Source organism: Lutra lutra, chromosome 8 (assembly GCF_902655055.1).
Source record: "Lutra lutra chromosome 8, mLutLut1.2, whole genome shotgun sequence".
NCBI classification, from domain to species: Eukaryota; Metazoa; Chordata; class Mammalia; order Carnivora; family Mustelidae; genus Lutra; species Lutra lutra.
Genome location: NC_062285.1, coordinates 119,964,785 through 119,987,837, shown reverse-complemented (window position 1 = coordinate 119,987,837; position 23,053 = coordinate 119,964,785). Strand labels below are relative to the sequence as shown.

The 23,053-nt window shown below is 36.9% G+C and overlaps 1 protein-coding gene across 2 annotated transcripts in view; it reads left to right on the top strand.

Moving 5' to 3' along the window:
• The window catches only part of CDK17 (cyclin dependent kinase 17), a 115,157-nt gene that overhangs the window by 50,116 nt on the left and 41,988 nt on the right, over positions 1-23,053 (top strand). The gene's annotated exons all lie outside the window — the stretch shown is intronic.

Here is a 23,053-nt window from a genome sequence, read left to right as displayed (position 1 = left end):
AGGCCTTTATAATGTTGAGTTATGTTCCCTCTAAAACTACTTTGAGGGTTTTTATCATGAATGGGTGTTACACTTTGTCAGATGCTTTTTCTGCATCTGTTGAAATGATATATGGCTCTTACCCTTTCTCTTACTTTAAGATTTGATTTTTTAAATATTTATTTGAGAGCAAGGGAGAGAGAGAGAGCACCCACAGAAACAGGGAGGTAGAAACAGACTCCCCACTGAGCAGGGAGCCTGATGCTGGCTTGGATCCCAGCATAGGGACCTGAGCCGAAGGCAGATGCTTAACTGACTGAGCCACTCACGCGCCCCTAAGATTTTTTTAAAATTAATGTATATAGCCAGCATGGGGATGGAACTTACCAAGAGTTGTATGCTCCACCAACTGAACCAGCCAGGCACCCCTTCTTTCTCATATTGATGTGCAGTGTGTCACATTGATTGATTTGTGAAGACTGAACCGCCTTTACAACCCAGGAGTAAATCCCAGTTGATTGTGGGGAATGATTTTGTAATGTATTGTTGGATCTGGTTTGCTAATATTTTGTTGAGGATTTTTGCATCTTTTTTTTTTTTTTTAAGATTTATTTATTTATTTATTTGTCAGAGATCACAAGTAGGCAGAGAGGCAGGCAGAGAGAGAGAGAGGAGGAAGCAGGCTCCCTGCTGAGCAGAGAGCCTGATGTGGGGCTCAATCCCAGGACCCTGGGATCATGACCTGAACTGAAGGCAGAGGCTTTAACCCACTGAGCCGCCCAGGCGCCCTGCATCTTTGTTCATCTGGGATTTTGGCTTGCAGTTTTTTGTGGTGGTGTGTTTATCTGGCTTTGTTATCATGGTAATGCTGGCCTTATAGAATGAATTTTCTATTCCTTCCTCTTCTGTTTTTTGGAATAGTGTGAGAAGACTAGGCATACTCTTCTTTAAATGTTTAATAGAATTTGTCTGTGAAGCCATCTGGTGTTCGTTGGGAGTTTTAAAATTATTATTATTTTTTAAAAGATTTTATTTATTTATTTGACAGAGAGAGATCACAAGTTGGGAGAGCAGGCTCCCTGCTGAGCAGAGAGCTTGATGCAAGGCTCAGTCCCAGGACCCTGAGATCATGACTTAAGCCGAAGGCAGAGTTTGGGGTTTTTTTTAGATTATTTATTTATTTATTTGACAGACAGAGATCACAAGTAGGCAGAGAGGCAGGCAGAGAGAGAGGAAGGGAAGCAGACTCTTTGCTAGCAGAGAGCCCGATGTGGGGCTCCATCCCAGGACCCTGGGATCATGACCTGAGCTGAAGGCAGAGGCTTCAACCCACTGAGCCACCGAGGTGCCCCTGAAGGCAGAGTTTTAACCCACTGAGCCACCTAGGCACCCCGGGAGTTTTTTAATTACTGATCCAGTTTCTTTGCTGGGAATTAGTCTATTCAGATTTTATATTTCTTTTTGTTTTAGTTTTGTAGTTTATATGTTTCTAGGGATTAACTATATTTTCTTGGTTGTCCAGTTTGTTTACATATGATAAATCTTTTCAAAACGGAGTATGTTGATTATTTCTTTGTATTCTTGAATTTTTAATACATCATAGTATGTTAATATTTCATTTGATGTTTCCAAATTGTTAAAATTGTTCACATATATTTTTACTCTCCTCTTGGGAATTTGGTAGATATTCCTGCCAAATTAAAGTTAGGCATGGCTTGTGTGACTTGATTTAGCCGATAAAGCATTAGTAAAAGTAGTGTGTGATACTCCTAGATGGAAGCTCTAAGAGTTAGTATATACTTAGTCATACTGTCTCCTTCCCATGGCGCCTACTACTTTAGCCTAGATTTCTGAAGATTTGGAGAACTCCAGTCAACTCTCAATGAGCATATAGCACAAAAGAATAAAATCTTAGTTATTTTAAGCCACCAAGATTTGTTGGTTTTTCTTATTGTAGCCTAACCCACTCGAACCCGACTTATATAATTGGTGTTAATCAATGCAACTTTTTTTTGTAGGAAAATTTATTGAGCAAACACATGTCAGATATAAACTGTTGTCCCAGGGTATATCTTTGAAGTTGAGTGTAAATGGTTGTAATATCAGTGGAAGTTATGAAGAGAATCTGCTGGGGTGATTATTTTTATTTGTGGGCACCTCTGTAGTGACAAGTATTAGATAACATTGGTAGGCTAGGAAAAGAAGGGAAGCCCAGAATGGAATGGTAAGTCCTTCAAAAGTGACAGATTTCATACCTGATAACATTAAATATAGGCCATTTGTTTAAGAAAATAAATCCATCTGAGCATAGTCTATTTTGGAAGGATATCTGTTAAGTGAGTTAAGTGACTAACCTGAGATTACTCAGTTACTTAGTGAGAGAACTGGGGGAAAAAAATAAAACTTTTTGACTCTAGCCTTGTTTTCTTTTTATTATTAAGACATTTCACTTATTCTCCAAAGATTTTTAATCCACTCAATCTGTAATTATGCCTTTCAGTCCTGATTTTTCCCCCTAAACTTAATTAACATTTTCCCATCAATTTGCACAGAATTGTTAATCCTAATTCTTGGCTCTTGACACATTGTTACTGATTTGTGCATGATCTTATATAGAATGTATTTATACTTAAGAAAAATAACTAATATCTGTGAATCCAACTTCTCAAGCATTGCCAATAACTTCAATCTTCCTGTGTGCTCTCCTTGACTCTTCCTAAATGGTAGGTATCATTCTGAGCTTTGTATTTCAGTCTCTTACATTTTATAAAAGTTTTATTATAGATACATTTCCCTCAACAATATTTTTTTTCTTAATTTTGTTTTTATAAAAATAATATGCTAAAATGTCTGGATTTTTTTTATTAGATATTGTGTTACTAATACTCATTCTTGTTGCATGTAGTTGTAGTTCATTTTTACCACTGTATATAATATTCATTCTGCAGACTTAATCATAATTGATCCATTTTCCTTACTATAGACATTTGGGTTGATTCTAGTATTATGCTGTTAGAGACGTGTTGTTGTGAGCATCTACTCATATTTCTGTTAAACATGTGTTAAAATTTCTCTCAGATATGCAGCTAGAGGAATTGCAGACTCTTAGGGTATGCAGTATTTAACTTTATGAAAGGGTGCCTAATTAATTTCCACCTTTGTTATAATATTATTCATTAATTTTTTTTTCTTGACCAGGATTGCTAAAGGTTTATTTACCTATTTTATCAATCTTTTGAAAGAACCAGGGAAGCTATTTATGAGCCTTGTTGTAATTATTTAGATAATAAATTATTATGGTTTAAACTAAGGCTTAGCAGTGGAGATAGAGGGTGATGGGATTGGGAACTGTGAGGGATTTAAAGTAACACAGTTTGACTTGATGATCCAGTTTGATACGGCATTTGAGGGAATGGAAATTGTAAAGAATGATCTTTGAGTTTCTGGCCCTTATATGAATCAGGAGTGTAAATGTAGTTACTTTGTATAATCTTGTAATTGAAAAGTGCCTGGATCAGTTTTGTTTCATTAGTTTTAGTATCAGTATTTTCTGTTATTAGAAATAAAGCTTTTAAGGTTTTAAGGATTAAAGTTTTAACCTCCAGTTTGAAATACACGTGCATGTCTTCATCTGAGAGTAATTTTACTAAGTGATGAGAGACCTTAACTGATCAATTAATAAAGAGAAAAATATTTAAAAAAAAAGAAATAAAGCTTTTAGGGGTACTGTTTATTTTCTCTAATACTTGGGAAACATTTTATATAAACTACTTTACCCTTCTTAAGAAGGACTTTGAAACCGTTGTCCTAAAATATTATCACTGGTTGACTTTTGTTTTGTTTTTTAGATTTTACTTGTTTATTTGACAGAGAGCGATCACAAGTAGGCAGAGAGGCAGGTGGAGAGAGAGAGGGAAGCAGGTTGCCTGCTGAGAGGAAAGCCCCATGTGGGGCTTGATCCTGGGACCTTGAGATTATGACCTGGGCTGAAGGCAGAGGCTGAAACCCACTGAGCCACCCAGGTCCCCTCACTAATTGACTCTTAACCAAATAAACTGGATTACTCTAGATGGAAGATAGGTCAGAAATAACACAAATCTGTAAATTCCCAGTACTTCCTCTATTGTTTAGAAGTATTGGTTTCTAAGGGACTAAGTAATTTAGAGTCCAGGATAATCAGTCTACTTTATCCTTTCTATATTTCTGCTTTGAGAAATACAGGATGTACATGCAAATTCATTATTAGGCACTCTCATCACTTAACTGAGACATAGAATGATAATTGGAATTGCTTTCTTTGTTTTTGAATTACAGTGGGGAAGTTCAAGTTTTTTTTTTTACGATAGTAGTTTTTCACTAGCTATCGAAGATGATTGATTTTTCAAGGGTGTAGGAGGTAATTGGCAGAACAAGTGTTTTAAAAACAGTTTGTAGGGGTACCTGGCTGACTCAGTTGGTAGAGCCATCATCTCTTGATCTCTGGGTTGTGAGTTCAAACCCCATGTTGGGCATGGAACCTACTTAAAATTTAAAAAACTAACATTGAAAAAAAAAAAAAGCAGGGCGCCTGGGTGGCTCAGTGGGTTGGGCCGCTGCCTTCGGCTCAGGTCATGATCTCAGGGTCCTGGGATCGAGCCCCACGTTGGGCTCTCTGCTCAGCAGGGAGCCTGCTTCCTCCTCTCTCTCTGCCTGCCTCTCTGCCTACTTGTGATTTCTCTCTGTCAGATAAATAAATAGAATCTTTTTAAAAAAAAAAAAAAGGAAAAGAGTTTGCATCTTTCAGGGAACCCCTGGTTTTATAATTTAATTTAAAGCTTTTTATTTAATCATGGAGAATTTGGTAAAAATTTATTTAGCTGGAATAAATAATAAAGAATTTGATCCATTTACAAAAGAATAAATAAAAATTAATGAAGTCTTATATTTTTCAGATACCATTTTGTTTTCAAATCTTTGCTGCTTTCTTGGTGGCCTTTTCCTTTTTTGTATATAACCACTTGTGTATCAAAATGAGGCACTACCTCAAATGATTACAATTGCTCTCTTGGTTCTGCTGTGAGTAAGACCATTATCATCAAAAACATCATATGACATTTCTAATAGATGACTTTCTCAGTTCACTGAAACCGAACAGCTGTTTCAAACAAATGCCCTTTCTGTGGGCATTTATCATCTGTGGATCAATTTATTGTTATTTGTGATGAAGATATCCACATTTCGAGTGATTTTTTTTAAATCAGAATTTAATATTTTGAATTTCAATGTATTACCCAATAATGTAAGTAAAAATATGTGTTTAAGCATTTTTTTTTTCTTATTATTTTATTTGACAGAGATCACAAGTATGCAGAGAGGCAGGCAGAGAGAGAGGCAGGGAAACAGGCTCTCTGCTGAGCAGAGAGCCTGATGTGGGGCTTGATCTCAGGACCCTGGGATTATGACCTGAGCTGAAGGCAGAGGCTTTAACCCACTGAGCCACCCAGGTGCCCCTAAGCATTTTTTAAAAAATGTTATTTATTTGAGAGGGAGAGGATTATTATTTTGTGAAAAATGCTGTTGGTATTTTGATAGGGATTGCATTAAATATGTACATTGCTTTGGGTAGCATATGCATTTTAACAATATTTGTTCTTCCAATCCCTGAGCATGGAATATCTTTCCATTTCTTTTTGTTTTTCTTTTTTCCAAAGAATTTGAGAGAGGAAGAGAGCACGCACGTGGGCGTGCACGCATATGCAGAACACGAGGTGGGAGAGGGACAGAGGGAGAGGGAGAAGCAGATTCCCTGCTGAGCGGGGAGACCTGCGCAGGGCTAGATGCCAGGACCCTGGCAGAGTTGTAATTGACTGAGTCTCCCAGGCACCCCAGCAAAAATACACATTTAAAGAAAATAACTAAAAAAACTAATGGTGAAAAGCCAGAAGGATTTGAGGATTATTTATCCCAGTGAATGTATTAAGATGCAACATTAATAGGCCTGTTAGAGGTTTCTTGGTGACTGGTTTAGGTTTTCTAAGATGCTACTGATCCCAAGGGATAATGATTAAAGATGAATAAGGGGGAGATCATTGCATGTTCCAATGTAGTGAACTAAATGTCTTAGCCAGTCAGATTTTATGTAAGTTGTCAAATTGGTAAAGCAGTTTTCATGAAAAGTACATTTTGAGTATTTTCTTTGTTGAATGAATTGTTTGCCTTTTGTGACAATTTTAACAGCGTATAGTGTATTAACTAGCAGTTAACCCTCATTTGCAGTACTACAATTTTATTGTTCTGGAAATGATATAACACCTCTTTAAGACTAAGTTTCTAAATGATAGAACACTTCTTTTTTTTTTTTTTTAAAGATTTTATTTATTTATTTGACAGAGAGATCACAAGCAGGCAGAGAGGCAGGCAGAGAGAGAGGAGGAAGCAGGCTCCCCTCTGAGCAGAGAGCCCGATGCGGGGCTCGATCCCAGGACTCTGAGATCATGACCTGAGCCGAAGGCAGCGGCTTAACCCACTGAGCCACCCAGGCGCCCCAATAGAACACTTCTTTAAGACTAAGTTTCACCTCTTCAAGACTAAGGCAGAGTTCATGTTATTTATCTTTCTGCCTTCGGTGCCTTATATTGCCTGGGACATGATAGGGCCTCTGTGTTAATGTTTGTTGAATGAATAAATAAAAACTTTAGCATAAAGTGAAAACCTAAGCAGAGCCATCAGAATGGGACAGTGATCTAAAACTTTGCCAGTTAATAGATTGACTTTAAATAGAAAGTTCCTAGTTTATAAAAGATTACTAATCTCTGTTATTTGCTTTCTTTCTTTCGTTCAAGAGGTTTGGTGCCTGTTGAGTGCCAGGTTTTATACTAAATGCTGGGTTTTATACTAAATATAATAACGCACAAAACATTAAGTCCTTGCTCTCAAGGTGATTAAATTCTAGTGGAGGGAATGAGCAATAAAACCAGTATTTAGAATGTCAAGCCAGGCAGGCTACTGAGGAAATTAAAACAAGGAAGGGAGGTAAGGTGTGTAACCTGGGTACAGAGTTGTCACTTTTATACAGGGTGACCAGAGAGGTGCTGTGTGAGTAGAATCCAGAAGGAAATGAGACTATCTGGGAGAAGTGCATTACACACCAGAGAAGAGCAATTACAAAAGTAGCATCAGCAAAGAGACTGCTGTGCTACTAGAACAGGGTAGGTGTGTGCAGAATAGCAGCAGATGAGGTTAAAAAAGGAGAACGGCAGACAGATCCTATAAGGCCTAGTAAGCCCTTTAAGGACTTCAGGGTTAATTACTGAGTAAAGTGCCAATAGTTGGATGATTTTGAAGAAGAGGGATGATGTTATTTATGATTTAGTCTTTTTGCTCTGGCTGCTGCATAGAAAATACACAGCGGTCAGTGGCCCAGGAAGGGGAAAAGGTGGTGGGGTAGAAGCAGGAAGACCAGATGTAGGATACTCTAAATATTCTAGGCATAGAGATGATCAGGGTTGGGTTAAGATTTTAGCAGTTTAGGTGGTAAGAAGTGGTCAGACTCTGGATATATTTTGAAGGAAGACCCTACAGGTTTGGGTGATGCATTGATTGTGGGATAAGACTATTAAGAGGAACAGGGTTTAGAGTAAGTGGAAATACATGTTATTTTTTCCTTGATTTCTGTCCCTGATGCTAGGCTTTAATTCTCTAGCTAGAATAGGAAAGAATTGTTACCTAACCCTGGAATTTGGTACTATGGAAAGAAAACTGAATTGGGTTTTTAACTAAAGTGGCTTTTTAAGGCCTGATGCTCTCGCTTTCAGAGACTTGGCTAAATTATTTTTTTTGAGCCTCTTCAAGCTCTGTTTCCTTAACCAGAAAAATGACTTGGTTGACCCTGATGGTCTCTAACATGATTTCATTTGTTACAATTTGTGTCTGTTTCATTATTTTTGGAAGTGCATTGATGACTTCCCCTTTATCCACTCACTAATTATAGGCATTCCTCTTATTTCTGACCTTCCCTCTTATCACCTGTATTCTTCCTGGCTTTAATCAGTTTTATAACTATCTCTCAGACCTATACTTTAAATTGACTTTTTTCTGAGTTCTAGATTCATTAAATTCATTAATTCATTAAATTTGTTCCAGTTGGTTCAATCCTGAATTCATTTTCTCTCTCCTAAACTTGCTCTTCTTCTTCCTGTGCTCAGCACTTGGTAATGTGGATTATAGGATTTCTATTATTAATAGCTGATCATTAACCTTATTTAATTACTAATGTTCATTTTGCTAAGATAAATTAATTGGAATTAAGTTTGGGAAACTAACCTGGCAGATCTCACAGTACAATCCACGATCCTGAAACCATTTCAGGGAACAGATCCTGAAACCATTTCAGGGAACAGATCCTGAAACCATTTCAGGGAACCTGCAAGATCAAAACTTAATTTTTATAATACTAAAACATTTGACTTTTTAAAAACTGTGGACACTTGCTCTGATGGTACATATGCATTGGTGTATATAACTACTGGTTCCTTATTTCAGATCATAGCAGGGGCATTCTTCCCCTATATGCATTTGTGGGGAAGAAAACAATTTCACTTAAGGTTTTTTAAAGAATTTTTTTTAAAATTTATTTGTCAGAGATCACAAGTAGGCAGAGAGGCAGGCAGAGAGAGAGAGAGGAGGAAGCAGGCTCCCTGCTGAGCAGAGAGCCCGATGGGGGACTCGATCCCAGGACCCTGAGATCATGACCTGAGCCGAAGGCAGAGCCTTAACCCACTGAGCCACCCAGGTGCCCCTCACTTAAGGTTTTTGATGAAGCAGTTAAGTATGTTAATTTTCTTAAATCTTACCCTTAGGTATATGTCTTAATATTCTGTGTGATGAAAAAGGTAGTATAAAACATTTCTGCTGCATGGTACAGTCATTTAAAATGATGTATAGCTTTGTTCATTTACGTATATAGATATCTATGACGTAGTTGAAGGAGAAGAGCTGAAATACACTATTATTAGGAAAACAGCCTAATTTGGGTCCCGACTCTGTTACAGCTTTAGTTTTACTTAGTACACCACTGGTATCAGATGTTCTTATTGCAGAATCAAGACTTTCCCTTCATTATGTCTTGGGATGTGAGCACTTGTGAGACTCCAGAAATCTCTTCATGCTTTATAACCCAGCCAACAGTTCATAAAACTGTAAGAGATCTCTGTTTCACAGCCCAGCTGCTGGGATTTTGAGCAACTGAGACGTTTTCTTTTCTCTTTAGCCCCACCCGGCTTTCTCTCTTTGGGGGAAAGCATTTACCTAATACTCTCAAGGCATCCTGTAGTGTGTGGCCTTGTACTTCCTGAAGGCCCTATGCCCCTTGGGGACATTTTTCTTTCAGCTTTGCATCCCTGTCCCCAGCATTTTGGGGTCCTACCTCCCTATTCCCCTCTTGCACCTCTAGTACTTGGAAAGCATCCTTTTTTCTCTGCTCTTTTAAAAAATTTAAATTCAGTTAATTAACATGTATAATGTATCACTGGTTTCAGAGGTAGAGTTCAGTAATTCCATCAGTCTTATATAATACCTAGTGCTCATTATGTCCTGTGACCTCCTTACTGTCTATTACCCAGTTACCCTGACCCTCCTCCCCTCCAGCAACCTTTTGAAAAAGTGCAGATTTGCCTTGGGAATGTGTCTGCTAAATCTGTCTTGCCAGTCCTTATGCTCCCCTTAAAAATCTGTTAAACATTGGGCTGATTTTCCCCTTTTGTAGTAGGTTCACTCTTATTTTCACCATGACCGCAGCCACGGGCTTGTTCTTGCAGGAATTTTGTTCACTTATGCTTCTTTGCATCTCAGCTCTCTGAATTTTTTTTTAAAAAAACTATGACTTTATAGTCTCTCTGGCTTGTTCTTACTGTTGAGGAGGTGGGAGCAATGATAGTCTTTCGTGAGTTTCTGCATCCTAACTATAGTAATCCAAGGATTTACTCTCTTGTGTTCAAAATAATTGGTATTGGTTGACAGTTCACATTGAAATTATTTAGCCAGTTCTTTTAATAAAATTTTACTAAAATAAGGTATTGGCCGTATTTAGTCTTGATGAAAAACCGATACTAAATGTGTGCTGACACAGTAAAAAAAATTTTATTATGGTAGAATATATAGACAAATAAAATTGTACAATTGGGATTAAATACATTCAGAATGTTGAGAAACTACCACTGCTGTCTATTTCCAAAACATTTTCATCATCCCAAACAACCTTCAGCCATTGGGTAACAACTCCTCATTGCTCTTACCTTCTTTCCCTTGGTAACCTCTGTTCTACTGTCTCTGTGAATTTGCCTATTCCAGATATTTCATAAGTAGAATAATATCATATTTGTTCTTTTTGTGTTTGTCTTCATTTAGCATAATGTTTTCGAGGTTCATTCATGTAGCATGTTTCCGAACTTCTTTTTATTGTAGAAATGTATTTTCTTCCGTCTGTGCATCTTTTACATTTTATCCATTCCTCTGTTAATGGACACTTAATGTTTTTACCTTTTGTTTATTATGATTAAGTCTGCTATGACTATACAAATATACAAGTGTCTGAGTCCCTGTTTTCACTTCTTTTTGATCTGTCCCTAGGAGTGGAATTGCTGGTTCGAAAGGTTATTCTGAGTTTAACTTTTTGAGGAATCCCTAGATGGTTTTCCATAGTGGCTGCATATATTATGTTCCCGCCAGCAATGCACCAGTGTTTAACTTGTCCACATCCGCATGAACATTTGTTATTTGCTTTCTCTCTTTATTTTTTTGAACAATAGTTGTTTTCGGTTTTGGTTTTATAGTAGCCATCCTGGTGAGTGTGAAGTGTAATCTCATTGTGGTTTTTATTTTCATTTCTTTAATGAGTAGTAACACTGACCCTTTTTTCATGCACTCACTGGCCATTTGTAAATCTTCTTTGGTGCAATGTCTATTCAAGTCCTTTGCCCATATTTTAATTGTGTTTTTTGTTTGTTGTTACAGAGTTGTAAGAGTTCTTTATATATTTTGGATATTAAATTCTTTTTTTTTTTTTTAAGATTTTATTTATTTGACAGAGAAAGAGAGCACAAGCAGGCAGAGCAGCAGAAGGAGAGGGAGAAGCATGCTCCCCGTGGAGGGTCGATCCCAGGACCCTGGGATCATGATCTGAGCTGAAGGCAGTCGCTTAACCAACTGAGCCATCCAGGGGCCCTGGATGTTAAATTCTTACCCGGAGATATGATTTGCACATATTTTCTTCCATTCTGAACATTGTTTCTTCCCTTTCTTGATGCTATCTCTAGATGCCTAGAAGCTTTTAATTCTAATGAAGTCTGATTTGTCTATTTTTCATTTTTTGTTCCTGTGCTTTTGGTGTCATATTTAAGAAATGATTTTTAAATCCAACACCATGAATATTTCTCCCATGCTTGCTTCTGAGAATTTTATAGTTTTAGCTCTTAGATTTAGGCCTTTGATCTGTGAACACACACACACACACACACACTGCCTTTGTTAGATCATGACTTGCGCTGAGATCAAGAGTCTGATGCTTAACCAATCAAGCCACCCACCCAGGCACCCCTTCCCAGCATCACTTTTCCCCTCACCCCAGCAACATTTTTGAAAACTCTGTCTTTTCCCTACTGAATGGTCTTGTATAATCAGTTGATTATAGAGATGAAGGTTTATTTCTGGGCTCAGTTCTGTTCCATTTATATTTATGTCTCTCCTTATGCCTGTACCATGTTTTGATTATTGTGGTTTTGTAGTAAGTTTTGGAATCAAGAAATATGAGTCCTTCAACTTTGTTCTTTTACTTCCAGATTGTTTTGGGTATTCAAGGTTCCTTGGAATTCTATATAAATTTTAGGATGTGTTTTTTTTTCTTTTTTCTTTTTTTTTAAAGATTTTATTTATTTGACAGAGACAGAGACACAGTGAGAGAGGGAACACAATCAGGGGGAGTGGGAGAGGGAGAAACAGGTCTCCCGTTGAGCAGGGATCCTGATGCGGGGCTCAGTCCTAGGCCCCTGGGATCATGACCTGAGCCGAAGGCAGATGCTTAATAACGGAGCCACCCAGGCATCCCACTTTTTTTTTTTTGAAGGTTTTTATTTATTTGAGATAGAGAGAGAACACACACAAGTCAGGTGGGGGGAGTGCAGAGGGAGAGGAAGAAGCATGCTCTCCACTGAGTCCTTTTGGAGCTGGATCCCAGAACCCTGGGATCATGACTTGAGCCACCCAGGTGACCTATGTGTTTTTCTATTTCTGTAAAAAACACCTTTGGGATTTTGATAGGGATTGTATTGAATCTATAGAATCATTTTGGGTAATATTGTCATCTTAATATTAAATTTTCCAGTACATGAATATAGGATATCTTTGCATTTATTTAGGTCTTCTTTGTTAAAGCCATCATTTTGTAGTTCTCAGAGTACAAGTCTTGTGTTTCATTGTTTAAAGTTATTCCTAAGTGTTTCATTGTTTTTTATGCCATCTAAATGTCCTTGTCATTTGTTCATGTAAATTTATAGAAATACAACTGATTTCTGTGTGTTTATTTTGCATTCTTCAGTTTTGCTGAATTCGTTTAGTAGCTCACACAGGTTTTTATATGTGGAGTCTTTAGGGTTTTCCACATATAAGATTCTGTCATCTATGAATAGAAATGTTTTTATGTCTCTCCTTTCAATTATGATGCTGTTTATTTCTATTTCTTGCCTAATTGCTCTGGCAGAACTTCTAGCTGTGTTAAATAGGAGTGGTGAAAATAGGCATCCTTGTCTTTTTTGCTCCTGATCTTAGAAGAAAAGTTTCCAATTTTTTTTTACAGTTGTGCCCGAGTTTTCATGTCCGAGAGACCACCAAGGAGCCAAGCACCGATGCAATCACACGAGGGTTTATTCGACAAGCTTAAGCTTGGGCCCAAGTATAACCGACACAGCGGAGTAGGGACTTGGACCCCGAGCTTAGTTAAGGCAGGGGTATTTATGGGTTCCTGTTACTAAAGCAGGGTGGGGATTCCTGGAACCAAAGCAGGGTGGGGCTTACTAAAGCAGGGTGGGGGTCTCTGAACTAAAGCAGGGTGGGGGTTACTAAAGCGAAGTAGGATAAAGTTCAGCCCTTGGGCACAGGGGTCTGAGAAGGCTGCCGGAGCTAAGATGGCTGTACTTATGCTAAAGCTAAACCTGAGGTGGGTTGGCCTTAAATTTCTCGGCCTCCACATTTCCCCCTGAACAATTTTGACCCTTAAATCTTTAAGGTTGTTGAAGGTGGAAGGTCTCATCTTCTGTAACTTCTTCCTGCTGAGTAGGGGCATAGAGTTATACTACCTACTCGGGTCAACATTAATCAGTTGGGGAATGTATAGGGGAGTTATGAAAGACAGAGGCAGCTGAGTCCAGGGGTTTAAATCAATCATTAAAGGAGAAAGGGACTGTTTAAAGTGCTAACCTGAGTAGGTCAGAACCCAAGAAATATTCTGTGATAATCTGGAACATCAAGATGGCTGCACTTTTGTCAGGGCTAGACTCAAGATGGGTACAGCCTTGTTTTTCTTGGCCTCCACATTTACTATTGAATATAGTGCCCCTCCAGTGTTTTTTGTTTTGTTTTGTTTTCTGTTACTGATTTCCAGTTTCATTTTATTGTGATCAGAAAACATACTTTGCATGATTTGAATCTTTTAAAATGTATTAAGACTTTTTTTGTGGTCTTACTAATGTCTGTCATGGAGAATGTTCTGTTTGTATTTGAGAAGAATGTGTATTCTTCTGTTGTTAGGTGGAACATTCTATATATGTCAGTTAGGTCTAGTACAGTAGGTATCTTTGTTGTTCAGGTCTTTTATTTATTGATCTTATGTCTGGTTCTTTAATCCAGTGTTGAAAATGGGATATTGAAATCTCCAATTACTATTATTGTAGAACCATCTGTTTCTTTTTTCAGTTCTGTTACTTTTTACTTAATATATTTTCAGGTTCTGTTGTTAGGTATGTATATGTTTATAATTGTTATGTATTAACCTTTTACTAATATAGAGAGCCCTTTTTTGTCTCCAGTAACATTTTTTTCCTATGTAGTCTATTTTGTATGACAAAAATATAGTAATTCCAGTTCTTTTAGTTAACTGTTGTGTGGAATACCTTACTCCTTTATGTTCAATCTCTTTGTGTCTTTGTACCTAAGTTTTCTGTAGACAGTATGTAGATAGATGATATTTTTAGAATCTATTATGCCAATCTCTGCCTTTTAGTTGAAGAAGTTAATCCATTCACATTTAAAGTAATTACTAATAAGGATTTACTGTTTTGATTTAGTTACTTTCTATATATGTCTTGTTTCTTGTTCCTCAGTTCCTCTGTTATTGCCTTTTTTTACACAGTTGATTTTCTTCTAGTGTACTTTTCGGATTCCCCCTTTTCCTCTTCTGTAATACTTTTTAGTTAACTTTTTTTTTTAAGATTTTATTTAGTTATTTATTTGACAGACAGAGATCACAAGTAGGCAGAGAGGCAGGCAGAGAGAGAGAGAGGAGGAAGCAGGCTCCCTGCTGAGCAGAGAGCCTGATGTGGGGCTCAATCCCAGGACCCTGGGATCATGACCTGAGCCGAAGGCAGAGGCTTTAACCCACTGAGCCACCCAGGCGCCCCTTTAGTTAACTTCTTAATGGTTACTTGGGAATCACAACTAACAGAGGGAGAAGCAGGCTTGCAGGGATCCTGATGCAGAGTTCAGTTCCAGGACCCTGGGATCATGACCTGAGCTGAAGGCAGATATTTAATTGACTGAGCCATGCAGGCGCCCCTGTTTGGTTCTTTTTATAATTTCTGTCTCTAAACTGATTTTCTCCTTTTTCCCCATACATTGTTTTCCTTATTTCCTTTATTTTATTTATTTTTTGTCATTGGGTTTCCTTTAGCCCTTTGAGCATATCTAGGACACTTTATTTAATGTCTTTGGCTACTAATTCCAAATTCTGTACTTCTTCAGGAATGGTTTCTGTCAGATGCTTTTTTTCTTGTGAATGAACCATGTTTTTTTGTTTGTTTGTATGCATTGTAATTTTTTGTTGAAACCTGGACATTGTATTACAGTGTGGTAACTCCAAAAGCTAGATTCTCTGACTGCGCAGGTATGTGTTTGTTGTTGAGGCTGCTGCCATCTGTTTGTGACTTTCCCAAACTATTTTTGCACATATGTATTCTTGGTGGTGTGTGGTCATTGAAGTTTCTTTTCCATTACCTTTGCAGTTAGCTAATGCCCTGATGAAGATTTTCTTTAATATCTGGCTCAAACAACAAAAAAATGTTGCTGTCTCTAAATCTTCCAGTAGATGTTGTGGGAAGCCCCTGCAGCCTGCAAAGGCCTTAAGAAAGGGAAGTGTCTGTTTTGTTAGTCTTTGATCTGCCAGACTTATGAAAATATGTAACCCCCCAGTTTTTTGATATCAAGGTTCCCATTGCCTGCTCCGGCACCAACCAGCTGCTTCAGGAATGCAGGACAGGGCTGAGGAATGGGCAATGTTAGCTGGTTTGCACACGAGATTCTCCTAGCAGCCTGTGTCCGTCCCTTTTAGCAAACACTAATGGTAGTTTTGAGTGGCCAGTCAGGCTCCAGAGTTTTGAAATAGTTGATTCTGTTTGTTTTTTTCCAGTTTACTGGTTGTTTTGGGTGGAGGGACCAATCCCCATAGCTTCCTACTATTCATCTCAGGTGTCACAGTGGTTTTATATTGGCTTTCTAATGTAGTGTTTATGAATAGAGGAATATCCTTTCGTAGGTTTCTTTTTTCTGGTTTGTGTGTGTGATTATTCATACTATAAAAGGAAAAGAAAAGAATTATCTTCAGATTTTAACACATAAAGGATTAAGATACTTAAGTGTTGGGGGGGAACATTCCTATAAGCATTATGGAACTTTTATTTCAGTGCTCTGTTGGTGTTTTGTTTAGTAACTTTGTTTTATGTAAATAAGAAATTTGTGTCTCTATTGAAAAAACTTAATTTTTAAATGTTAGTTATTCCTCACTGAGTGGTTAGCTTACATTTCTAGAAAGCATTAGATGTTCATTATGATTGTTGAGGGAAAAATAATAAAAAATTTGCTTATAAACCACTTAATGAATTTACCTCATTTACAACAGGTTTAATTTAAAGCCATAGTCCCTACAGAAAAGGTTATAAAGAAATAAACAAAACTGTCTTTATTGTGAAGTCATGCTACTCTACTTGATACTTAAGAACTTTGATCTGCCTTTTTAAGATTGGATTTTATTTTATTTTAAAGATTTATTTATTTAACAGAGAGAGATCACAAGTAGGCAGAGAGGCAGGCAGAGAGGGGGGAAAGATTGGATTTTAATCCAAACTTTAAATGCTCCAAGTATTTTGCATGTAAATTTTGCTTCCTTACCTAAAGAAAAGTAATTTAGGCATTTTATAAACAATCTTCAGCTTTCTCCTCAAGTTTTTCTGTAGTTTTAACAAGAAATTATTTTGAGAATATCTCAAAGACATTAAACAGATAATTGCAACTCTTATAAATCCTTTAATATTAGAGAAGTTTGAATTAGAATGTATATTTACGTCTGAAGAACTTCTTACCACAAGTGCCAGAAGAGCCACATCTGACACCATTTTTGCAGGTAAATATGCATAGTAGAGGATCTAGTTTGGGAATGTTTACAGCTATATAGCTGTTGTCTCTAAAAAAAAAAAAAAAAAAAAAAAGTGTGTATGTGTGTGTGTCCCATCCTTAGGACAAAACTGAGTTGGCATTCCCGAATGGTTTTCTGTATTCTGTAAGTAAACAGAATGGTTACATTTCCACAATAAACAAAAACCAAAAAACCGTGAAAAAATTTTCTTAATTTGACAGCAGACAGCCCCAGATCCAGTTTAGCCCCAGGTGATAAAGGAAGGATTTTTTTTTTTTTTAAGATTTTATTTATTTATTTGACAGAGAGAGATCACAAGTAGATGGAGAGGCAGGCAGAGAGAGAGAGAGGGAAGCAGGATCTCTGCCGAGCAGAGAACCCGATGCTGGACTCGATCCCAGGACCCTGAGATCATGACCTGAGCCGAAGGCAGCGGCTTAACCCACTGAGCCACCCAGGCGCCCAGAAGGATTTTTTTTAAGCACTTGTAGTTGGAAAGTGATACTAAGCTTTTTCAGTTATATATATACATCTGTGTATAAAGCATGTTACATGCTGTCATTCTGAGTATCATTTATTGCCCTTTTACCTTTTTAATTTGATCTAGCTACAACAAAAAGCTTGAGATATTTTTAAAAGCTACAAAAGCATAAACATTTTGCATTGTATACACACATACGTATATACGTATTTGGGGATATATATGTGTGTATATATATGGGATATATATGTGTGTGTGTATATATATGCAGTATATATGTGTACATGTGTATACATGATAAGTGCAGTGAGTAAAAAAAAAAAAAAGGAATAGAGAGGGTCAGAGTCAGGAAAAAGTTCTCTGAAGATTAACATGCTGAAATTTGAGAATTTATAATGGTTTACTATGTAGTTAAGTCTTTAAAATATCAAAACAGTTGGAGTTTTTGTTTAGGGTTTATTTTAAATTATGGTACATTTACTTTTAAGGTGAAAAATAGCTTTTTCAATGGCATGAATTAAACATTAAACTAAAAATTTAGGCATTTACCATAAATCACATTGTTTATACTATCATTTTCAGGAATATTAAGGTAGGTTAAGATCCCAACAATCCCAAATAAAAGTTTTTACTAAACTAGGTAAAATATTTTAGATTTCAGGAAGTCAGTAATTCAGTGCTGCTTTATTACACTACAGTAAGATTAATCAACCATAAAGGTAATGTAAACAATTGTTAATTCTTAAATTTTTTTAAAAAAAGATTTTATTTATTTATTTGTGAGAGAGAGAGAGCAAGAGCACAAGTAGGCAGAGTGGTAGGCAAGGGAGAGAGAGAAGCAGGCTCCCTGCCGAGCAAGGAGCCTGATTTGGAACTCAATCCCAGGACCCTGGGATCATCACCCGAGCTGAAGGCAGCGGCTTAACCAACCGATCCACCCAGGCATCCCATTAATTTTTTTTTTTAAAGATTTTATTTATTCATTTGACAGACAGAGATCACAAGTAGGCAGAGAGGCAGGCAGTGAGAGAGAGGATGGGAAGCAGGCTCCCTGCCGAGCAGAGAGCCCAACTGGGGCTCGATTCCAGGACCCTGAGATCATGACCCGAGCCGAAGGCAGAGGCCTTAACCCACTGAGGCACCCAGGCGCCCCTAATTTTTTTTTTTAATAGATGTTATTTTTATTTGCCAGAGAGGGAGCATAAGTAGGGGGAGCAGCAGGAGAGCAGGCAGAGGGAGAAGCAGACTCCCTGTTGAGCAGGGAGCCCAATTTGGGGCTTGATCCCAGGACCCTGGGATCATGACCTGACCCGAAGGCAGGCAACCAATTGACTGAGCCACCCAGGCGTCCCAGTAATTGTTACTTCTTAAAGGGTGTTTTTATTATAGCATTTTATGTGTTTTTGTCCTCACCTAATGAGGAAAAATGTTGACCTGTGTAATTCTACTTAAAGGTAATTAGAAATGTCAAGGAATCTATTTAATTTGGGAGTATTTTTTCTTTAATACTGATCTAGACTGTGACAATGAAATTCTTTAACTTCTTTAACTTCTGTCTTTACTGATCATTTTGACTCAATTAAAATGTTACAGTTATACTGTGGCTGATTAAAAAAAGGATCTGCATTTGAGGATGTGGTTTTTGAAAATTTTGTAGTAGGATTTAGCTTTATAAAATAGTGTTTTTTCTCTCTTGCTAATATGAACTGGAAATGGCTTTCTTATAGCTGATAGGATAGAAAATACCCAAAGTTATTTTATAGACCAGAATTATTTTGATAGAAAATATTCTGAGTTATAAAAATAGAATGTCCCTTGATATATTGTTCAAATGCATTTTATGAAGAAAAGATGAAAAGTTATGTGACTCCTTTTTTACATTGTACCCACTTAGAACTACCAAGATCAATTAAGTGCTCTATACCAGCATTGTCCAATAGAAATATGTGGATTCCATACTTAATTTAAAAATATTTTTTTTAAAAAGAGTTAATTTTAGTAATACATTTTACATAACCAGATATGTCTGGGATTTTCTTAATGTTACCTATACAACAATTAATGAGTAATTTTTACATTCTTCTAAAATACTGAGTATTTAAAAACGAATTTTTTTTAAAGATTTTATTTATTTATTTGTCAGAGAGGGAAAAAGAGAGCACGAGCAGAGGGAGCAGCAGGCAGAAGGAGAAGCAGGCTCTCCACTGAGCAAAGAGCCTGATGCAGAACTCAGTCTCAGAACCTTGGGATCCTGAGGCAGATGCTCTAATGACAAAGCCACGCAGGCTTCCCTGAGTATTTTTTGTTTTTTTAAAATACTGCATCTTCAAAAATCCAGTTTGTATTTTACATTTATAGTATAAGACAGTTTGAATTGACCACTTCTCAAGTGGTCAGAATGGGATGTTACTATATTATGTGAATTAATTCTGTAGTACCATTTCTGTTGTAGTTTGTTGTTTAGGCCTTACTTGTCATCTGAAACAAGAGGCACAAACTTTTAGACATGATGTGCAAGATTCAAAAGTGGTGATGTCTGTATAGTTCAATAGACGTCAGTGATTATGCCACTATGTTTGAGAATATTGGAGTTGAAAACTTGGTAGTTGTGAGCTATCAGCTCTTAAGAGTTTTTGTTTGGGCATACAGATTTCTTGAAGGAGTGTGTGTTGGGGGTTCCTAAGACCATCCTTAGGCTTGGTGATTTGCTAAAAGGACACAGAAATCAGACAAAAGCAGAGGAAAAAAAAAACTCATGATTGTGATTTATTGCAGTGAAAAGATATAGATTAAAATCAGCAAAGGGAAAAGCGTGTGTAGGGTGGAGTGCAAGGGAAACCAGGTGCAAGTTTTTAGTTATCCTCTCCTAGTAGAGTTATATGGAAACTGCTTCCTTTTTCCAGCTACCTTGTATGACAACATGTGCAAGGTGTTGTCTACCAGGGAAGCTTACCTAAATCTTGGTGTCCTGGATTTTCACTGGGGATGAGTTACAGAGGCATCAAGTACCTATATGACTATCTTAGCTACCCTGTCTCCACCAGCTTCCCTTATCCTTCTCCTCCAAGGTCCATCTGATAGTGTGACTCAACCCCCAGGCATAACAAAAGCAGACATTTACCATAATTTACATTGTTAACATGAATTGCCTGGTGTGGCCCAAGATCTTAGGCAAACAAAGAGATTTACCAGGCAGTATATTCCAAGGGTTCGAAGTTATTTCTCAGGAGTCAATCACCGTTAAGTCTTTTCTTTGGAAGGCGCGAAGTTTGAGTTCCTTTGCTCCCAACACTGCACCAAGCTTATATATAGAGTACTTCTTTACTATGCAGGGTGACCTGGATCCTTACAAAGGAGAGTGTCTTTAGTATAAATTCTTACAGTGACAAAAGGGTAGATGAGATTGACCATAGTTCAATTTATGTTAAATATCTAATATGTTTTAAACAAATGGCATGAATTACTAACAAGGTGAACTATGTAAGGGCTGACTGAGAAGTAAAGAATCTAGCATGTAGGACAGCCCTACAGTAACAGTTTTCTTAGTTGGAATCAACTCTTATGTTTTACGGACTGCCTCCTATAAATTCACCTTGCTTGGTGATATACATATATTATCTTATTTTTTATTAAAAATTTAATTGGAGTATGGTTGACACACAATATTAGGTTCACATGTACAACATAGTGATTCAGTATCTCTGTGATATGTTATGCTCACCACAAGTATAGCTACCATCTGTCACCATACAACCTTATTCCATGACTAGAAATCTGTATCATCCTTCCTTCACCTATTTTGCACACACTGCCCCCTCTCCCTCTGGTAACTATCCATTTTTGTTCCCTGAATTTGTAGGTCTGATTCTGCTTTTTGTTTGTTTATGCATTTGTTTTCTTAGATTCTACATATGAGTGAAGTTAAACAGCATTTATCTTTTTCTGACTAATTTCACTTACCATACCCTCTAAGTCTATCCATTGTTCTTACAAATGGAAAGATTGCATCCTTTTTTATGGCTATGTAATATTCCACACCACATCCTCTTTATCCATTCATCTATTGATGGACACTTAGGCTGCTTTCAGCTCTCAGCTATTGTAAATAATAAACTATACACCAAAAAGAATAAAATACCTGGGGTTAAACTTAACCGAGGAAGTGAAAACCCTGTTCTCAGAAAATTATAAGACATTGATGAAAGATATTGACAACAGCACAAATAAATGGAAAGATATTCCATATTCATCAATTAGAAGAATTAGTATTGTTAAAATATCCATACTACCCAGAGTAGTCTACAGATTCAGTGCAATGCCTATCCAAATACCGATACCATTTTGTTATAGAATTAAAACAAATAATTGTAAAATTTGTATGGAGCCACGAAAGACCCTTAATAGCGATAGCTGTCTTGAGGAAGAAGGACAGTGCTGGAGGTAACACAATTACAGATTTAAAGATCTTCTACAAAGCTGTAATAATCAAAACAGTATGGTGCTGTCACAAATATATTATCTCTTTTAATCCACACCTGCACTTCCATTTTGCCTATTATAGAGCAACTTGTATTATATTACATGCCCTGCAGAGAACTATTTGACATGTAGGGAAAAAATGTGAAGGCATTGTCAAGCTTTGAAGTTAGTCACACCTTAAGGAGTTAAGATTCAGGAGGGAAGGGAGATATATTCCATGCTGGTTTCCCTCTTGAGGTGTTTTCTAACTAAGTTATTTTGGGTAAGACAATGAAAGCTGAACATTGTAGAAGGGATAAAAAGCAACTGAGGAAGTTGAGTGGCGCTTTCAATAGTTTTTTGTTTTTGTTGTTGTTCTAGCCCTAGGATTGTAGCTGGAATCCTTTGAAGGGGACACACTAAGAGTGGGAACAAATCAGAGATAGACCAGTATTAATGGTGTTTGAAACCCAGTCTTATGCCAGCTCAGTCCTTGATTGGATTAAGGTGATCTGCTCCTACTCTGACTGCTTGTTAGAAAAAAATTAAATAATCTCTGGAAGAAGGTAACATAATCTAGAGCCTCTATACTTTTCATACATATTTTCATGCAGTCATTACATACAATGTGTAACCTTCAATTAAAAATTACTAGGCATACATAAGACCAACAGAGATAAGTCAACAATAGAAATAGGTTATGCAGACTCCACATTACAGACAAGAGCTTCAGAGTATGAAAATCTATCCGCAAAAATAGATAGCAAGGTGGAGAATGTAACTAGAGAACAGGAATCTATAGAAAATCAAATTGAAATTCTAGAACTGAAAAATATAGTAACTATAGATGGTTTTAACTTGATTAGAGACGCTAAAAAGAGGATTAGTCAACTGGAAGATAACTTAGTATATCATACTCAGTACTATGGATTTGTCCTTTTCTAAGGAAGAGGGGTTTTTCAGTATCTCACCAAAAAATAGCAGTTGTGTTAGTGCTTAAGGATAAAAAGAGTCCTCATTAGAGTGTAGTTATACTACACTATTGCTATTTTAGTGTGTGTGTTTTTTTTATATTTTTGTTATGAATTTTTTTAATAAGCATGTAAAAAGTTGGTAAAATATAATATTGTCACTTACAAATTTCTACTCAGTACCCTCCCCTCAGCCTTAGAGCCAATAAAATTTATTCATATAACACCTTATGTAGAGTTCACTTGTTCAGCATATTTAGCTACTTCTGTAGACCTTAGAGTGAGAAAATAAGCAAAATATTTAGAGATTCAAAGTAGATGCCCAGAGCTGGATGGTAAAACATGTATTTAGTACAGAGGAGTTAAAAGGCTCATACTTTTAGTTGGGCTAATGGTTATATTATGTTTGCAATCTGGTAAAGTTCCTTATCCCAAGTGAGAAATAGTAAATTAGAAAAGAAGTTGCAAGTAAATTACTGAGGAATTTGTTTTGGCAGCAAATCCTTGTTTGAT